Source organism: Pleurodeles waltl, chromosome 4_2 (assembly GCF_031143425.1).
Source record: "Pleurodeles waltl isolate 20211129_DDA chromosome 4_2, aPleWal1.hap1.20221129, whole genome shotgun sequence".
NCBI lineage: Eukaryota > Metazoa > Chordata > Amphibia > Caudata > Salamandridae > Pleurodeles > Pleurodeles waltl.
The window spans coordinates 331575802-331594445 of NC_090443.1; the positions used below are offsets into that span (position 1 = coordinate 331575802).

Below are 18644 nucleotides of genomic sequence, written 5' to 3' on the forward strand. Positions count from 1 at the left end.
TCTGCTGAAATCTAAACCAGGCCCTGAATGTCACTTCCCCTTACTAAGATTGACCTCCTCTGCCTCATTTTATCCATCAGTCTTTTATAGTCTCTCATTGTTTGCTCAACATCTCTGTTCTCCATGCCTCTCACCCTCTTTCTCCTTGTTCTCTTGTTCGATTCTAGCATTTTTTAATTCTTATACCACTGAGATACCTCACATGATAGCTCTTCCTGCTGGCACTACCACTCATTCTCAAATCATTGTTCACCTTATCCTTATCAGAGTACCTTGTCCAGTGTAAGAGAGATCTATCTTAACTGTTTGGTTAGTCATAAAGCATGCTGACAGCACATTGTTTATTCTGCATTATAAAAAGATGTAAATAATATAAATACGGCTCAATCGTGCATCATTTTTGGATTGAACAATTACACATTTATGGATTGGTCAGTAACAGTTCCTTTGCTGAATTGTACAGTAGCGTCTTCCTCTTTGTATCAATTAGTAATGTCTCTCTTTACTTGCGTTGATCGGTCTTGTTTCTCTCTTTTCTTCTGTTTATCAAGCATGTATACCTTTTCTGTTGATCAATAATGTCTTCCTCTTCTCTGTATTGTTTCGCCTTTCTTTCTTTACTAATCTGTCAGAGCTCTCTTCTTCTTTTGTAGTGATCAGCCATATCCTCTTTCTCTTACTACAGACCAGTCAGATCTCCTTCTTCTCTCTGCATTGACCACTATGAGTTGATCAGGTGTCTATCCATCTTCTTCACTATGTATCGATCAGAATTGTCTCTCCTCTTGACAGTATTCATTCGCTGCTACTTCCTCATGTCAGCTGATCACCAATGTTTTCCTCTCCTATTTGCCTCAATCAGTAACATCTCCTTATTTTTGCATTGATCATCATTGGTTTACTGTAGGAGGCTGGACTGGCTTGTAGTGAGTACCAAGGGGTACTTGCACCTTGCACCAGGCCCAGTTATCCCTTATTAGTGTATAGGGTGTCTAGCAGCTTAGGCTGATAGATAATGGTAGCTTAGCAGAGCAGCTTAGGCTGAACTAGGAGACGTGTGAAGCTACTACAGTACCACTTAGTGTCATATGCACAATATCATAAGAAAACACAATACACAGTTATACTAAAAATAAAGGTACTTTATTTTTATGACAATATGCCAAAGTATCTTAGAGTGTACCCTCAGTGAGAGGATAGGAAATATACACAAGATATATATACACAATTGCAAAAATATGCAGTATAGTCTTAGAAAACAGTGCAAACAATGTATAGTTACAATAGGATGCAATGGGGAAACATAGGGATAGGGGCAACACAAACCATATACTCCAAAAGTGGAATGCGAACCACGAATGGACCCCAAACCTATGTGACCTTGTAGAGGGTCGCTGGGACTATTAGAAAATAGTGAGAGTTAGAAAAATAACCCTCCCCAAGACCCTGAAAAGTGAGTGCAAAGTGCACTAAAGTTCCCCTAAGGACAAAATAGTCGTGTTAGAGGAATAATGCAGGAAAGACACAAACCAGCAATGCAACAACTGTGGATTTCCAATCTAGGGTACCTGTGGAACAAGGGGACCAAGTCCAAAAGTCACAAGCAAGTCGTAGATGGGCAGATGCCCAGGAAATGCCAGCTGCGGGTGCAAAGAAGCTTCTACTGGACAGAAGAAGCTGAGGTTTCTGCAGGAACGAAAAGGGCTAGAGACTTCCCCTTTGGTGGACGGATCCCTCTCGCCTTGGAGAGTCGTGCAGAAGTGTTTTCCCGCTGAAAGGACGCCAACAAGCCTTGCGAGTCGCAAATCGTGCGTTTGGCATTTTTGGACGCTGCTGGGGCCCAGGAGGGACCAGGAGGTCGCAAATTGGACCTGAAGAGAGAGGGGACGTCGAGCAAGACAAAGAGCCCTCACTGAAGCAGGTAGCACCCGGAGAAGTGCCAGAAACAGGCACTACGAGGATGCGTGAAACGGTGCTCGCCGAAGTTGCACAAAGGAGTCCCACGTCGCCGGAGACCAACTTAGAAAGTCGTGCAATGCAGGTTAGAGTGTCGTGGACCCAGGCTTGGCTGTGCACAAAGGATTTCCGCCGGAAGTGTACAGGGGCCGGAGTAGCTGCAAAGTCGCGGTTCCCAGCAATGCAGCCCAGCGAGGTGAGGCAAGGACTTACCTCCACCAAACTTGGACTGAAGAGTCACTGGAATGTGGGGGTCACTTGGACAGAGTCGCTGGATTCGAGGGACCTCGCTCGTCGTGCTGAGAGGAGACCCAAGGGACCGGTAATGCAGCTTTTTGGTGCCTGCGGTTGCAGGGGGAAGATTCCGTCGACCCACGGGAGATTTCTTCGGAGCTTCTGGTGCAGAGAGGAGGCAGACTACCCCCACAGCATGCACAAGCAGGAAAACAGTCGAGAAGGCGGCAGGATCAGCGTTACAGAGTTGCAGTAGTCGTCTTTGCTACTATGTTGCAGGTTTGCAGGCTTCCAGCGCGGTCAGCAGTCGATTCCTTGGCAGAAGGTGAAGAGAGAGATGCAGAGGAACTCGGATGAGCTCTTGCATTCGTTATCTAAAGTTTCCCCAGAGACAGAGACCCTAAATAGCCAGAAAAGAGGGTTTGGCTACCTAGGAGAGAGGATAGGCTACTAACACCTGAAGGAGCCTATCAGCAGGAGTCTCTGACGTCACCTGGTGGCACTGGCCACTCAGAGCAGTCCAGTGTGCCAGCAGCACCTCTGTTTCCAAGATGGCAGAGGTCTGGAGCACACTGGAGGAGCTCTGGAGACCTCCCAGGGGAGGTGCAGGTCAGGGGAGTGGTCACTCCCCTTTCCTTTGTCCAGTTTCGCGCCAGAGCAGGGGCTAAGGGGTCCCTGAACCGGTGTAGACTGGCTTATGCAGAATTGGGCACCTCTGTGCCCAACAAAGCATTTCCAGAGGCTGGGGGAGGCTACTCCTCCCCTGCCTTCACACCATTTTCCAAAGGGAGAGGGTGTCACACCCTCTCTCAGAGGAAGTTCTTTGTTCTGCCATCCTGGGCCAGGCCTGGCTGGACCCCAGGAGGGCAGCTGCCTGTCTGAGGGGTTGGCAGCAGCAGCAGCTGCAGTGAAACCCCAGGAAGGGCAGTTTGGCAGTACCAGGGTCTGTGCTACAGACCACTGGGATCATGGGATTGTGCCTACTATGCCAGGATGGCACAGAGGGGGCAATTCCATGATCATAGACATGTTACATGGCCATATTCGGAGTTACCATTGTGAAGCTACATATAGGTAGTGACCTATATGTAGTGCACGCGTGTAATGGTGTCCCCGCACTCACAAAGTTCAGGGAATTGGCTCTGAACAATGTGGGGGCACCTTGGCTAGTGCCAGGGTGCCCTCACACTAAGTAACTTTGCACCTAACCTTTACCAGGTAAAGGTTAGACATATAGGTGACTTATAAGTTACTTAAGTGCAGTGTAAAATGGCTGTGAAATAACGTGGACGTTATTTCACTCAGGCTGCAGTGGCAGGCCTGTGTAAGAATTGTCAGAGCTCCCTATGGGTGGCAAAAGAAATGCTGCAGCCCATAGGGATCTCCTGGAACCCCAATACCCTGGGTACCTCAGTACCATATACTAGGGAATTATAAGGGTGTTCCAGTAAGCCAATGTAAATTGGTAAAATTGGTCACTAGCCTGTTAGTGACAATTTGAAAGTAATGAGAGAGCATAACCACTGAGGTTCTGGTTAGCAGAGCCTCAGTGAGACAGTTAGGCACCACACAGGGAACATATACATGCACACCTATGAGCACTGGGGCCCTGTGTGACAGGGTCCCAGTGACACATACATATAGGCCACAAACCTATGAGCACTGGGGTCCTGACCAGCAGGATCCCAGTGACACATAACAAACATACTGAAAACATAGTGTTTTCACTATGAGCACTGAGGCCTGGCTATCAGGATCCCAGTGAGACAGTGAAAACAGTGACAAACACCCTGACATACACTCACAAACAGGCCAAAAGTGGGGGTAACAAGGCTAGAAAGAGGCTACCTTCTCACGCAACCCCCCCCAAACGAAGGACAATAAGGCTAACCTTGGCCAGTTGAGACTTTATTGTCTAAGTGGTGATAAGTAGAGAGTAGCTCTGCAATAGACTGGTTACTCCCTTTATCATCCACTATATGGTTACTTCCCTGTGGGGATGTAAACCACCCTGTTTGAAGTTTTTTAGCTAAGCAACAATGTGAAGATGTATTTTCAGAGTTTCTATCAGTAAGTTTTAGTTTAGAGCAGTGGGAATTGTCCACTGAACCTATTTGTAATGATGGAAATGCCAGACAGGGATGCTGTCTCAATAAAGCCATAGCTGGGCAAAAACTTTGTCCATATGGCTGGAAGAGAGAACAGGGATTCTGTTTCTCTTGAGTTGGAGCAGGGCAGGGATGCTGTCCTATGAGCTCCACACTAGGGCAGGGATGCTGTCCTAAGTGTTGTGAGGTAGTGCAGGGTTTCTGCACTAAAGTTTCTCTGGGAGGGTTGGAGGGATGCTCCATGTTAACTAAAATGGTGCTGTTTTTCTCACCAATGTTAGTTATCCCACAGAGAGGTACTTCCACCTCAGGGAGTCCAGCTTTGCCAGCTGATGATTCCCTTGGAACAGGTGCCACCCCAGGAGAGGTTTCTCCCACCACAGGAATAGTATCCTGAATGGTAGGGTGGTTAGGGGATACTGTGATACCCTTTTTACCTGTTGATGGAGAGGGATCCTGAGTTTTCAGGCCTTCTCTCCTTTGCTTTTTCATTTCACTTGAAATGAGAGGGAACAATTCCTCAGGGATGCCCAGCATGGCTGCATGGGCATAAAACTCTACATCAGCCCAACCTGAGGCCTCTAGGTCATTACCTAAGAGACAGTCTACAGGTAAGCTAGGTGATACCACCACCTGCTTAGGGCCAGTAACTCCACCCCAACTAAACTGAATTATAGCTAAGGGAAGAAACTTAGTGGAGTTATGGACATCAATAATCTTATACTGTTGTCCAATGATGTGTTGTTCAGGAGGCACTAGGTTTTCAGTCACCAAAGTGAAACTGGCACCTGTGTTCCTGTAGGCCAAGGCCTCAACACCATTTTTGAAACTGTCTGCTTGTACTTATCCATTGTAAGGGGACAAGCAGCCAGTGTGGCAAGGCCAGTGCCACTAGGTGTGACAGAAACTGTCTTGGGAGTGACTACCCCAGTTTCTACTATGGACCCAAAAGTGAACCCAACTACACCCTTTGCTTGACTGTTGCCAGCAGTCCCACCACTAGTACCACTACTGCTAGGGGCACTAGAGCTTGATGTATTAGTGGTGGTAGGCTCAGGGGGTTTACCTGGACAGGACTTATCCCCTGGCCTATGGCCTCTGTTTTTACACACAAAGCACCAAGGCTTTTTAATGTGTGCAGGTTGGGAAGAAGAGGAAGAATTTGTTTTATCCCCACCCTCTGAAGAGTGTTTAAGATTTGAAGTGGGATCTTTGGTTTTACCCTTATCCCCATGCTTATCTTGAGATTTTTCACCATCTTTCTTCTTATTGCCATCTTTGTCACCCCCTGTATGAACTTTTCTGTTCACCCTTGTTCTGACCCATTTGTCTGCCTTCTTTCCCAATTCTTGGGGAGAGGTCAGATCAGAGTCTACCAGGTACTGGTGCAACAAATCAGACACACAATTATTAAGTATATGCTCTCTCAGGATTGTGTTATACAGGCTTTCATAATCAGTAACTTTACTGCCATGTAACCACCCCTCCAAGGCCTTCACTGAATGGTCAATGAAATCAACCCAGTCTTGTGAAGACTCCTTTTTGGTCTCTCTGAACTTTATCCTGTACTGTTCAGTGGTTAAGCCATAACCATCCAGGAGTGCATTCTTAAGAACTTGGAAATTATTAGCATCATTTTCTTTCACAGTAAGGAGCCTATCCCTACCTTTTCCACTAAATGATAGCCATAGGATAGCAGCCCACTGCCTTTGAGGGACATCCTGTACAACACAGGCCCTCTCAAGTGCAGCAAACCACTTGTTAATGTCATCCCCCTCCTTATAAGGGGGAACTATCTTGTGCAGATTCCTGGAATCATGCTCTTTTGCAGGATGACTATGGGGAATACTGCTGCTGCCACCATGGGTATCTAAACCCAACTTCTGTCTTTCCTTCTCTAATTCAAAAGACTGTCTATCCAAATCCAGCTGTTGCTTTTTAAGCTTCAGTCTGGTTTGTTCCACCCTCAACTTATTGAGTTCCCTCTCTAACATTCTGTCATCAGGGTTGGTGGGAGGGACATTTCTAGAAACAGAGCTATGATGGGAATGAACAGAAGGAGACCTGTCCCTTACAGAAGGCACCCTAACAGCTTGGTTTACAGAAACATTACTACCAGTATGGTGAGAATAAATGCTTTTGCTATGATGTGAGACAACACTATTTATTTGGTGTGGCTCATCATCATTACCATCTATGCTAGATTGTCTAGTAATGGGCAGGCTAGGAAGTTTCTTTCCTGAATCTTTTCCTGGGGGAGTCCCTGAATCAGATTGGGAACTATTAGGTACTTTTTCAACAGATGGGGCACCTATGGCCTTATCCTGTTCTCTAAGCATGTTAAGTAACAGTTCCAAGGAAGGATTTTTCCCTACACTCAAACCTCTCTCTATACAGAGACTCCTTGCTCTTTTCCAGCTAAGGTTGTCATATGCAAGTTTGGACAGATCAACAGTTTGGCCTGTGCCAGACATTTTTTAGAGAGAGTTAAAGTGATAGAAAGAGAGAAAAAAGTTTTCAGAACTTTTTGGAAAGACAGAAAAAACTTTTTAAACTTTTAAGAACTTTTTGAAAGTTTAGAAGTACTTTTCAGCACTTAGGAAAGAGTGAAAAGAGGAAATGCAAAACTTTTTGGCTATGTGTATATACACTGACTTTGTTTTGTATATTTTTCTCTTATGAAAAGTACAATGACAAGAGTGGTAAGTAGTCTCAAGCACTTATCCCACCACTGCACAACCAATGTAGGAGGCTGGACTGGCTTGTAGTGAGTACCAAGGGGTACTTGCACCTTGCACCAGGCCCAGTTATCCCTTATTAGTGTATAGAGTGTCTAGCAGCTTAGGCTGATAGATAATGGTAGCTTAGCAGAGCAGCTTAGGCTGAACTAGGAGACGTGTGAAGCTACTACAGTACCACTTAGTGTCATATGCACAATATCATAAGAAAACACAATACACAGTTATACTAAAAATAAAGGTACTTTATTTTTATGACAATATGCCAAAGTATCTTAGAGTGTACCCTCAGTGAGAGGATAGGAAATATACACAAGATATATATACACAATAGCAAAAATATGCAGTATAGTCTTAGAAAACAGTGCAAACAATGTATAGTTACAATAGGATGCAATGGGGAAACATAGGGATAGGGGCAACACAAACCATATACTCCAAAAGTGGAATGCGAACCACGAATGGACCCCAAACCTATGTGACCTTGTAGAGGGTCGCTGGGACTATTAGAAAATAGTGAGAGTTAGAAAAATAACCCTCCCCAAGACCCTGAAAAGTGAGTGCAAAGTGCACTAAAGTTCCCCTAAGGACAAAATAGTCATGTTAGAGGAATAATGCAGGAAAGACACAAACCAGCAATGCAACAACTGTGGATTTCCAATCTAGGGTACCTGTGGAACAAGGGGACCAAGTCCAAAAGTCACAAGCAAGTCGTAGATGGGCAGATGCCCAGGAAATGCCAGCTGCGGGTGCAAAGAAGCTTCTACTGGACCGAAGAAGCTGAGGTTTCTGCAGGAACGAAAAGGGCTAGAGACTTCCCCTTTGGTGGACGGATCCCTCTCGCCTTGGAGAGTCGTGCAGAAGTGTTTTCCCGCTGAAAGGACGCCAACAAGCCTTGCTATTCGCAAATCGTGCGTTTGGCGTTTTTGGACGCTGCTGGGGCCCAGGAGGGACCAGGAGGTCGCAAATTGGACCTGAAGAGAGAGGGGACGTCGAGCAAGACAAAGAGCCCTCACTGAAGCAGGTAGCACCCGGAGAAGTGCCAGAAACAGGCACTACGAGGATGCGTGAAACGGTGCTCGCCGAAGTTGCACAAAGGAGTCCCACGTCGCCGGAGACCAACTTAGAAAGTCGTGCAATGCAGGTTAGAGTGCCGTGGACCCAGGCTTGGCTGTGCACAAAGGATTTCCGCCGGAAGTGTACAGGGGCCGGAGTAGCTGCAAAGTCACGGTTCCCAGCAATGCAGCCCAGCGAGGTGAGGCAAGGACTTACCTCCACCAAACTTGGACTGAAGAGTCACTGGACTGTGGGGGTCACTTGGACAGAGTCGCTGGATTCGAGGGACCTCGCTCGTCGTGCTGAGAGGAGACCCAAGGGACCGGTAATGCAGCTTTTTGGTGCCTGCGGTTGCAGGGGGAAGATTCCGTCGACCCACGGGAGATTTCTTCGGAGCTTCTGGTGCAGAGAGGAGGCAGACTACCCCCACAGCATGCACAAGCAGGAAAACAGTCGAGAAGGCGGCAGGATCAGCGTTACAGAGTTGCAGTAGTCGTCTTTGCTACTATGTTGCAGGTTTGCAGGCTTCCAGCGCGGTCAGCAGTCGATTCCTTGGCAGAAGGTGAAGAGAGAGATGCAGAGGAACTCGGATGAGCTCTTGCATTCGTTATCTAAAGTTTCCCCAGAGACAGAGACCCTAAATAGCCAGAAAAGAGGGTTTGGCTACCTAGGAGAGAGGATAGGCTACTAACACCTGAAGGAGCCTATCAGCAGGAGTCTCTGACGTCACCTGGTGGCACTGGCCACTCAGAGCAGTCCAGTGTGCCAGCAGCACCTCTGTTTCCAAGATGGCAGAGGTCTGGAGCACACTGGAGGAGCTCTGGAGACCTCCCAGGGGAGGTGCAGGTCAGGGGAGTGGTCACTCCCCTTTCCTTTGTCCAGTTTCGCGCCAGAGCAGGGGCTAAGGGGTCCCTGAACCGGTGTAGACTGGCTTATGCAGAATTGGGCACCTCTGTGCCCAACAAAGCATTTCCAGAGGCTGGGGGAGGCTACTCCTCCCCTGCCTTCACACCATTTTCCAAAGGGAGAGGGTGTCACACCCTCTCTCAGAGGAAGTTCTTTGTTCTGCCATCCTGGGCCAGGCCTGGCTGGACCCCAGGAGGGCAGCTGCCTGTCTGAGGGGTTGGCAGCAGCAGCAGCTGCAGTGAAACCCCAGGAAGGGCAGTTTGGCAGTACCAGGGTCTGTGCTACAGACCACTGGGATCATTGGATTGTGCCAACTATGCCAGGATGGCACAGAGGGGGCAATTCCATGATCATAGACATGTTACATGGCCATATTCGGAGTTACCATTGTGAAGCTACATATAGGTAGTGACCTATATGTAGTGCACGCGTGTAATGGTGTCCCCGCACTCACAAAGTTCAGGGAATTGGCTCTGAACAATGTGGGGGCACCTTGGCTAGTGCCAGGGTGCCCTCACACTAAGTAACTTTGCACCTAACCTTTACCAGGTAAAGGTTAGACATATAGGTGACTTATAAGTTACTTAAGTGCAGTGTAAAATGGCTGTGAAATAACGTGGACGTTATTTCACTCAGGCTGCAGTGGCAGGCCTGTGTAAGAATTGTCAGAGCTCCCTATGGGTGGCAAAAGAAATGCTGCAGCCCATAGGGATCTCCTGGAACCCCAATACCCTGGGTACCTCAGTACCATATACTAGGGAATTATAAGGGTGTTCCAGTAAGCCAATGTAAATTGGTAAAATTGGTCACTAGCCTGTTAGTGACAATTTGAAAGTAATGAGAGAGCATAACCACTGAGGTTCTGGTTAGCAGAGCCTCAGTGAGACAGTGAGACAGTTAGGCACCACACAGGGAACATATACATGCACACCTATGAGCACTGGGGCCCTGTGTGACAGGGTCCCAGTGACACATACATATAGGCCACAAACCTATGAGCACTGGGGTCCTGACCAGCAGGATCCCAGTGACACATAACAAACATACTGAAAACATAGTGTTTTCACTATGAGCACTGAGGCCTGGCTATCAGGATCCCAGTGAGACAGTGAAAACAGTGACAAACACCCTGACATACACTCACAAACAGGCCAAAAGTGGGGGTAACAAGGCTAGAAAGAGGCTACCTTCTCACATTTACTCTTTTCTCCATATTACTCTGTTAAGTCATTTTCTTCTTTTGCATTGATCAGTCACACTTCCATTGCGTCTCTGTATATGTATATTCACATAGATGCACACTACACACATGCATACCACACACACACACATATATATATACTTAACAGTGAGTAAATATACATTTGTTAAACAGTTTTAAAGAGTATGTGTATAATCTATTGTTATGACATAGTAGCAATACATATTTCCTAAAAAACTGTACATATCTAGAATATGCACACAATCAGAATACAAATATTTATCAACACAGGCATATGCAGTCCATTCCTGTTTGAATATGGTGGTTCTGAAGACAAGATAGTTATCCATGCATCTTATATTTGGGGTAATGAATTCCATAGTTGGCTGCTTGAACGGAGAAGGATGTACCACCTTTAGTCTTTTTCTTGTATGGTGGCGATCTAAGGCAGGGTGCCAATCTTGAGCTGAGGTTACTTTGTTGAATTTATTTGGTTATTTTATTTCTGCTAAAAGCGGTCCTGTTCCATGTATAGCTTTGTGGGTGATACAGAGCAGCTTGAAGGTGGATCTTCTGGCAACGGGTAACCAGTGTAGTGCTCTCAAGGCAGGGGAGATGTGGGTTTGTGACTTTATATGTAATTGTAGCCTGGTAGCAGAGTTCTGAATACGTTGTAGTTTTTTCATAATAGATAGAGATGATCCATGGTAGAGGCTATTGGCATAATCCAGTTTGGATAGTACAAGAGAGATAGTAGCCTGCATCTTGTGTGGAAATACGAGGTGGGGGAAGAGGCATCACAGAGTCTTCAAGGTGATGAAGTTTGTTCGTGCTAATTTGTCCACTTGGGCATTCATTGTTAACCTGGAGTCCATGGTAATTCCAAGGTTTTTAACATCCTTGGATAGTTGAGGAGATGGTCTGAGATTGTCAGGCCAGGCAAACAGTGGGTCATAGTTTTTCCAAACACCACATGTGAGTATTTCCGTTTCGGAAGCATTTAGTTTGAGATGGCTCCAAGTCATCCACTGATCAACGGCTCTGAGGCAACTGAAGAGTTTTCAATGTCTTTGGGGCATTCTAATTTAAGTAGTTTTTGTGTGTCATCTTCATAGTTGTAGCACGTGAGTTGGAAATCATTCATCACTTCTGGTAATGATATCATGTAGATTTGGAGAAAGGTGGAGAATAGATAATATTAGTTTTGTTTTGAAGGTAGGATGTAATCCAGTCTAGAGCAGTCCCTTCTATGCCGGCTTTGTGGAGTCTTTGAATTAGGGTGTCATGGTCAATCGTATCAAAGGCAGCCGAGAGGTCCAAGAGAAGTAGTGCAGTCGACTCTGTTTTTAAGATCATCCCAGATTGCTATGCATGCCAGTGCCTCTTCCTGTGCGGAATCCAGTTTGGTAGTCTGAAAGTATGGAATTGTCTTCAATGAATTGTGACATATGGGCGAATGCTGCTCTTTCTTTCAGTTTGCCCAGGAAAGGTCCATTTGTGATTGGTCTGTAGTTGTTGGGGTCCTGTGGGTCTATGTTTGTTTTCTTTAATAACAGACGTATGTATGCCTTTTTCAGGTCTTCAGGAAAAGTTCCTGTAGTTAAAGAGTTGTTGATGATTCTTCTTACAGGTGTGCAGCAGAAGTAGATAAAAGAATGCTCTTGAAGCTGTGAGGTGGTCAAGGGTCAGAAGGGCAGCCGGAAGGCCTGCTTGGCTTGACCAAATCCATAAATTCACCTTATGATATTTGTTTGAAGGACTGTAGAGGCTGGGTTAGTTTATTCTTAGAGGGGATTTTAGGAAAGGGTTGGTGCTGATGGTTCTCTTCTGTTTTAAATAGGAGTCCAATGCGTCTGCCTTGGTTGTGTAATGAGTTGTCAGCTTGTGAAAACTTGAGTAGTGGGATGACTTCCTTCCACGCATTTAGGTTTTCGAAATTCATTGAGAATTTTATAAAATTCTTTGGTTGCAGATTTAGGCCCTCATTCTGACCCTGGCGGTCGGTGATAATGCGGCGGCCAAGCCGCCAACAGGCCGGCGGTCCAAAATATGCAATTCTGACCCTGGCGGGAACCGCCAACACAGCCCGCCGCATTAACACTCCGACCGCCACGGTGGCACAAACAAACAGCGCGGCGGTCCCCGCCAACAGCCAGGCGGCAGACAATGTACCGCCCACCCTATCACGACCCACCAATCCGCCACCTTTTCCGGGGCGGGAGCACCGCCGATAAAAACATGGCGGAAACAGACTACGAACGGGAAAACGCTCACCTCTACGCACTCCACGCGAGATTCCGGCAGTATGGAACCCGAGTTGCAGGTCATCCCCGCACTCCTATACCTGCTCCTGTACCAGGAGCACGCCCGGCGGCGCGGAAGACATCGGTGAGTACTGCACCTACGACACAGGGGAGGGAAAAGATTACCGGCACACACCCACCCACCCATACCCACTACAACACACACATCAATGCATTCCCACAGATCACTGTCACAACCCACAAACCCCCCCCTTCCGAAATAATGCAAAGACCAAAAGAAGAGATCATAAACGGGCAGATATATTGAAATATGGACACCAGTAATCCCAATTAATAAATAAACTATGTACAAAATATATACAGCTACTAAATGTAGTCCAACCACTGTCCGTGGACCACAGGGGTCCTGTGCAAAGGGGCAAGGCCCAGTCCCACGACAAGAACTCCACGGAGAGAACACTGCAGGGGCATCAGAAAGAAAATAGGACAGGCACCTCAGGGGGAAGGGAAGGGGGGGCACCTCAGCCACTTGAGTACACGACGCCAGATCCACGAGGGGACTCCATGACCACTGGCCCATCCTGGGGAGTGCAAAGCCACAGTCCATACAGTCCATACAGTGGGTGGCCTGCCCACTGGGCCATCCTGGGGAGTGCAAAGCCACAGTCCATACAGTCCATACAGTGGGTGGCCTGCCCACTGGGCCATCCTGGGGAGTGCAAAGCCACAGTCCATACAGTCCATACAGTGGGTGGCCTGCCCACTGGGCCATCCTGGGGAGTGCAAAGCCACAGTCCATACAGTCCATACAGTGGGTGGCCTGCCTACTGGGCCATCCTGGGGAGAGCAAAGCCACAGTCCAAACAGTCCATAACAGACCCCACTGCCACTGGAGGAGGCATGTTGGCCAGAGGACATCCTGCAGCCCTGCCCGAGACAGATCCTGCCCTGCCACGTCTGCCAAAGGGCCAGCGGTTCTTGCCTGGAAGGGCCCAGTTCAGCGCTTCTTGCCTTGAAGGGCCCAGTTCAGCGCTTCTTGCCTTGAAGGGCCCAGTTCAGCGGGTCTTGCCTTGAAGGGCCCAGTTCAGTGGTTCTTGAGACGGCGGGGCCCAGTTCAGTGGTTCTTGAGACGGCGGGGCCCAGCGGAGCGGTGCTTGAGACGGCGGGGCCCAGTTCAGCGGTTCTTGAGACGGCGGGGCCCAGTTCAGCGGTGCTTGAGACGGCGGGGCCCAGCGGAGCGGTGCTTGAGACGGCGGGGCCCAGTTCAGCGGTTCTTGAGACGGCGGGGCCCAGTTCAGCGGTGCTTGAGACGGCGGGGCCCAGTGGAGCGGTGCTTGAGACGGCGGGGCCCAGTTCAGCGGTTCTTGAGACGGCGGGGCCCAGTTCAGCGGTGCTTGAGACGGCGGGGCCCAGTTCAGCGGTGCTTGAGACGGCGGGGCCCAGCGGAGCGGTGCTGGAGACGGCGGGGCCCAGTTCAGCGGTGCTTGAGACGGCGGGGCCCAGTTCAGCGGGGCTTGAGACGGCGGCCGGTCTATGGCCAACTGCTCATTGCCTGGTGGTGCCCTCCTGGGCAGCGGGGATGGTGCTCCTTCAATGCCCACCTGGGCTGTGGGTGGTGGGGCCCTCCTGGCCAGCTGGGCTGGGTCCTCCCTGGGCAGCGGCTATGGGGGTGGTGGGCTCCTCCTGGGCAGCAGGCCTGCAGCCTGACCTCTCCGACTTGCTGCCCTTGCCCTCCTTAGTCGGGAGTCTGTGGCCCTTTCCTCCCTTTGGAGCTGTGGCTGGTGACTGTCTCTGGGTGGTGTCCGGGGGGGATGTAGAAGCCGGGCTCCTGCGGCGCCCCTTCCGCCTTCTGCTCCTCTTCCCAGGGGGTGGGCTGGCTGTCCCCTTGCTGCTGGGCGAAGATCCAGACATGCGGGCTGGTGGGCTCCAATACCCCTGCACCCTTGTCAAGGGGGCTGCAGGGCTGGTGGTGGCTGAGGTGCTCTTCTTACCCCGACGAGAAGGAGGGGGGGGCTCAGGGTCAGGAAAGAAGTTAGCAGTGGCGAGGAAGAGTTTCTTGGGACAATGGAGAGTGGTAGGTACAGTGGGAATGGGAGTGGAGGGAGAGGATGTGGTTGTAGGTGAGTCACGTTTGCTGTCTTTGGGTGCAGGTGCAGGAGGGATAGGCTGTCGTGAGGTGGATGGCTGTTGGGTGGGTGGGTGGCTGCGTTTGTGTGGTGTGGAAGAGGGGGTGACAGACACAGTGGGAGAGGACACAGGGGACGTGTAAATGGCAGTGGGGGTGGTGACTGCACGTGTGCGGACTGGAGTGGAGGGTGTGCTGGTGATGGAAACACTGGCTGATGGTAAGGTGAATGGAGGTGTGAGTGTAGACGTCACAGGGAGAGAGGAGGGAGACGAGGAGGTGGGGGTCACAGAGGTGGTAGTGACTGTTGGCATGTCTGCATCGGAATGTTGCGTGTGTGAATGTCTGCGTGATCTGTGGTGCTTATGTTTGGATGAGCTTCTCTTGGGTGTTGAGGTGTGTGCAGGCTGGTCTGATGGTGTGGGTGGGACAGGCAGAGGAACAGGAGACTGGGAGGAGGGAGTTAGTAGAGGGAGGCAGGAGACAGGGACAATGGCTGCCGTCAGTGCTGAGGCCAGAGCCTGGAACGATCGCTGATGGGCAGCCTGACCCGAATGAATGCCCTCCAGGTACGCATTGCTGCGATGAACCTCCCTCTCCACCCCCTGGATGGCATTCAAAAGGGTAGTCTGCCCAACAATGAGCGTTCGGAGGAGGTCAATGACCTCCTCACTGAGGGCAGCGGGGGTAACAGGGGCAGGGCCTGAGGTGCCTGGGGCGAAGGAGATGCCCGGCTTCCTGGCAGAGCGGGCACGGGGCGAACGCTGAGGGGCTGCTGGGAGGGCGGAGATGATGCGCTGGGTGGCGGCTGTACCTGTAATGGCGGGGGGCACGGATGGTGCCACCCCCGCAAGGGAGCTCCCTTCCGAGGACGTGTCCGTGTCGCTGCAGGGTCCAGTCGTCCCCGTTGTGGAGCTCCCCTCGCCCTCCGTCTCACTGGTCCAGTCTGACTCTGTGGCATGGCCCTCCTGGGCCATGTGAGATGCAGCTCCCTCCTGCCCCGATGCCACTTCTCCTCCGCCTGATGATGCTGATGCACACAAGCACAGAAAGACAAACAAAAAGGGGGGGGGAGAGAGAAATAAAGGGATATTGAGTACATGGATCTCCGGTACAGTTAGCGGACATGACAGACACAGATGCCCCCTGCACTAAGTTGCGCACTTGGGGTCCGCTACGCATTCCGTGGAACATGCCCTACACGCCTAGAGTTGACATCTGCACCCATGGATGACACGGCCCAGGGATGGCTGTACTGACAAACTACTGAGGGTGGTGGCTGGGGACACAGGGGCTTACGGGGGTGCCCAGCCTACAGATATCGCCCTGGCCTAGGGGGACCCACAGCCCTCCTCCCCCACCCAGACACCTCCACTGCGCGACAACAGAGTAGATAATGCTTGTACTCACCCCCTTGTGTCTGCTGTGCTGCCCTCACGCGCCCATCCAAATCAGGGTAGGCCACCGCCAGGATCCGGAACATCAGGGGGGTCAGTTGACGGCAGGCACCCCGCCTACGTTGGGAGGCCATCCCCAGCAGAGACTCGGCGGTCTTCTTGGTCCCGCGGCGGATGTCCTCCCACCTCTTGCGGCAGTGGGTGCCCCGTCGATGGTGGACCCCCAGGGTCCGGACTTCCTTGGCGATGGCACGCCAAATCCCGATCTTCTCATGGGCGCGGACCTATGTGACACGTACAGGGAGGGAGAAATACCACGTTCAAGTTTGTCTGCATTTTCGTTGCCAGTGGCCCAACGCCCCCCATCCCCGCCAGGCCCCCCGCCATGCCCCAACATGCCCCCCCATCCCCGCCAGGCCCCCAAGCCAGGCCCAACGCCCCCCATCCCCGCCAGGCCCCCCGCCATGCCCCCCACCAGGCCCAACATGCCCCCCCATCCCCGCCAGGCCCCCCGCCATGCCCCAACATGCCCCCCCATCCCCGCCAGGCCCCCCGCCAGGCCCCCAAGCCAGGCCCAACGCCCCCCATCCCCGCCAGGCCCCCCGCCATGCCCCCAAGCCAGCCAGTGGCCCCAAATCCAGATTGAATTAAACTCACTTGTTGGTCTGGAGGACCGTAGAGTAGCGCATACTGGGGGAGGACCCCATCCACAAGTTTCTCCTACTCCTCTCCAGTGAAGGCAGGGGCCCTTTCCCCAGGCGCAGCAGCCATTGTCCCTTCCAGACCAAGGTCACAGCAACACTTGCAGTATAGGTCCTCTCCTGTGAAAGTTCAAGTCGCAAGTGGATAAGTAGATAGAAAATGGCGGTCACGTCCGCGGCGGTGCGTACCGCGGCGGTGCGTACCGCCACCGCCGGCGCCCTTCGCCATTGGCTCCTGAAACCCATAGGCTTCAATGTTAACCAATGCGGCTTCGCGCCGCGGTCTTCGCCCGCCGCCCGCCGCGGTGTGCCACGCCAGCGCATTGACCTCACATCCCATTGTCACACTTCACAGGTCAGGCAGCCGCCATTTCGAGGGTCCACATGGCTCAATTTCAACTGCGTCACACAGGCCTAGGCCTTGCATAGCCACTCAGACACGCCATTCACTGCATAGAGAATCGTTTACTGTGCTAGCTGTGAGTACGTACCTGTGGGTTGCTTGACTGTGTGCTCCATGTTGTCCTTCCTAGGCACCGTCCGCTGGGTTTGGCGAGGAGACGGATGAATCCTCCCGTGTACCGACCGCTGGTGGACCTGTCGACAATGGAAGAACGCCACATTATCCTGACCTACCGTCTTAACCGTGCCACTATACATGAACTGTGTGCCCAGCTGGAGCCCGACCTGATGTCCCCCATCCGCCAACCCACAGGGATTCCCCCTCTGGTGCAGGTCCTGTCAGTACTCCATTTCTTGGCAAGTGGGTCATTTCAGACAACAGTGGGAATTGCTTCTGGGATGTCTCAGCCCATGTTTTCGAAGGTGTTATCCAGAGTGTTGTCTGCCCTGATGAAATACGTGAGGAGCTACATCATTTTCCCTGAGGTGGGCGAATTGGCTGCAGTGAAGGGTGATTTCTACACCCTTGGACATATTCCCAACGTCATTGGTGCCATTGATGGGACCCATGTGGCTTTGGTTCCCCCAAGAGACAGGGAGCAGGTGTACAGGAACAGAAAAAGTTACCATTCAATGAACATCCAGGTGGTGTGTTTGGCTGACCAGTACATCTCGCATGTAAATGCCAAATTCCCAGGGTCAGTGCATGACGCCTACATCCTGAGGAATAGCAGCATCCCTTTCGTGATGGAACAGCTAGAGAGACACCGTGTATGGCTATTGGGGGACTCTGGGTACCCCAACCTGTCGTGGCTACTGACCCCAGTAAGGAATCCCCGGACCAGGGCAGAGGAACGGTACAATGAGGCCCATGGGCGTACTAGGAGGGTGATCGAACGCACCTTTGGCCTCCTAAAGGCCAGGTTTCGGTGCCTGCATATGACAGGTGGATCCCTAATGTACTCACCTAAGAAGGTGTGTCACATCATCGTGGCCTGCTGCATGCTTCACAACCTGGCTTTGCGCCGCCAGGTGCCTTTCCTGCAGGAGGATGGTCGAGACGGTGGTGTTGTGGCAGCGGTGGAACCTGAGGAGAGTGACGAGGAGGAAGACGACGGGGCTGAAACAGACAACAGGGACAGAATCATTGAACAGTACTTCCAATAGGACACAGGTAACAATTCAAAGATAATTTAGTAAATGTGAACTACTCTCCTGCATCTCTGCTGCCTGTCTATTTGCCCCAGTGTATGATGACTGATTTGTGGCTTTTCCCTCCCTATTTCAGATCTGGGGTCCCCACTACGAGTCCTGTGCTTCGTTTCCCCATGGACTACAGCTTTGTGGCAGCTGTTTGTTGACTTCACTATGTACAAGGACATATTTGCACTGTCATGTCAATTACAATATTTTGAAATCACAGCCAGACTCCAGATAGTTTTGTGCAAAATAGGTGTTTATTTAAGTGCTCAAAATGGGATGGGTGGTTTCAAGTGGGTGGGGGCTATGGTGAAGGAATGTCCATGGCAGAGTCCAGAGTAACAGTCACACAGGTG

The 18644-nt window shown here is 50.8% G+C and overlaps 1 protein-coding gene across 3 annotated transcripts in view; it reads left to right on the plus strand.

Moving 5' to 3' along the window:
* Positions 1–18644, plus strand: part of C4_2H22orf23 (chromosome 4_2 C22orf23 homolog) — a 46983-nt gene that overhangs the window by 7686 nt on the left and 20653 nt on the right. The gene's annotated exons all lie outside the window — the stretch shown is intronic.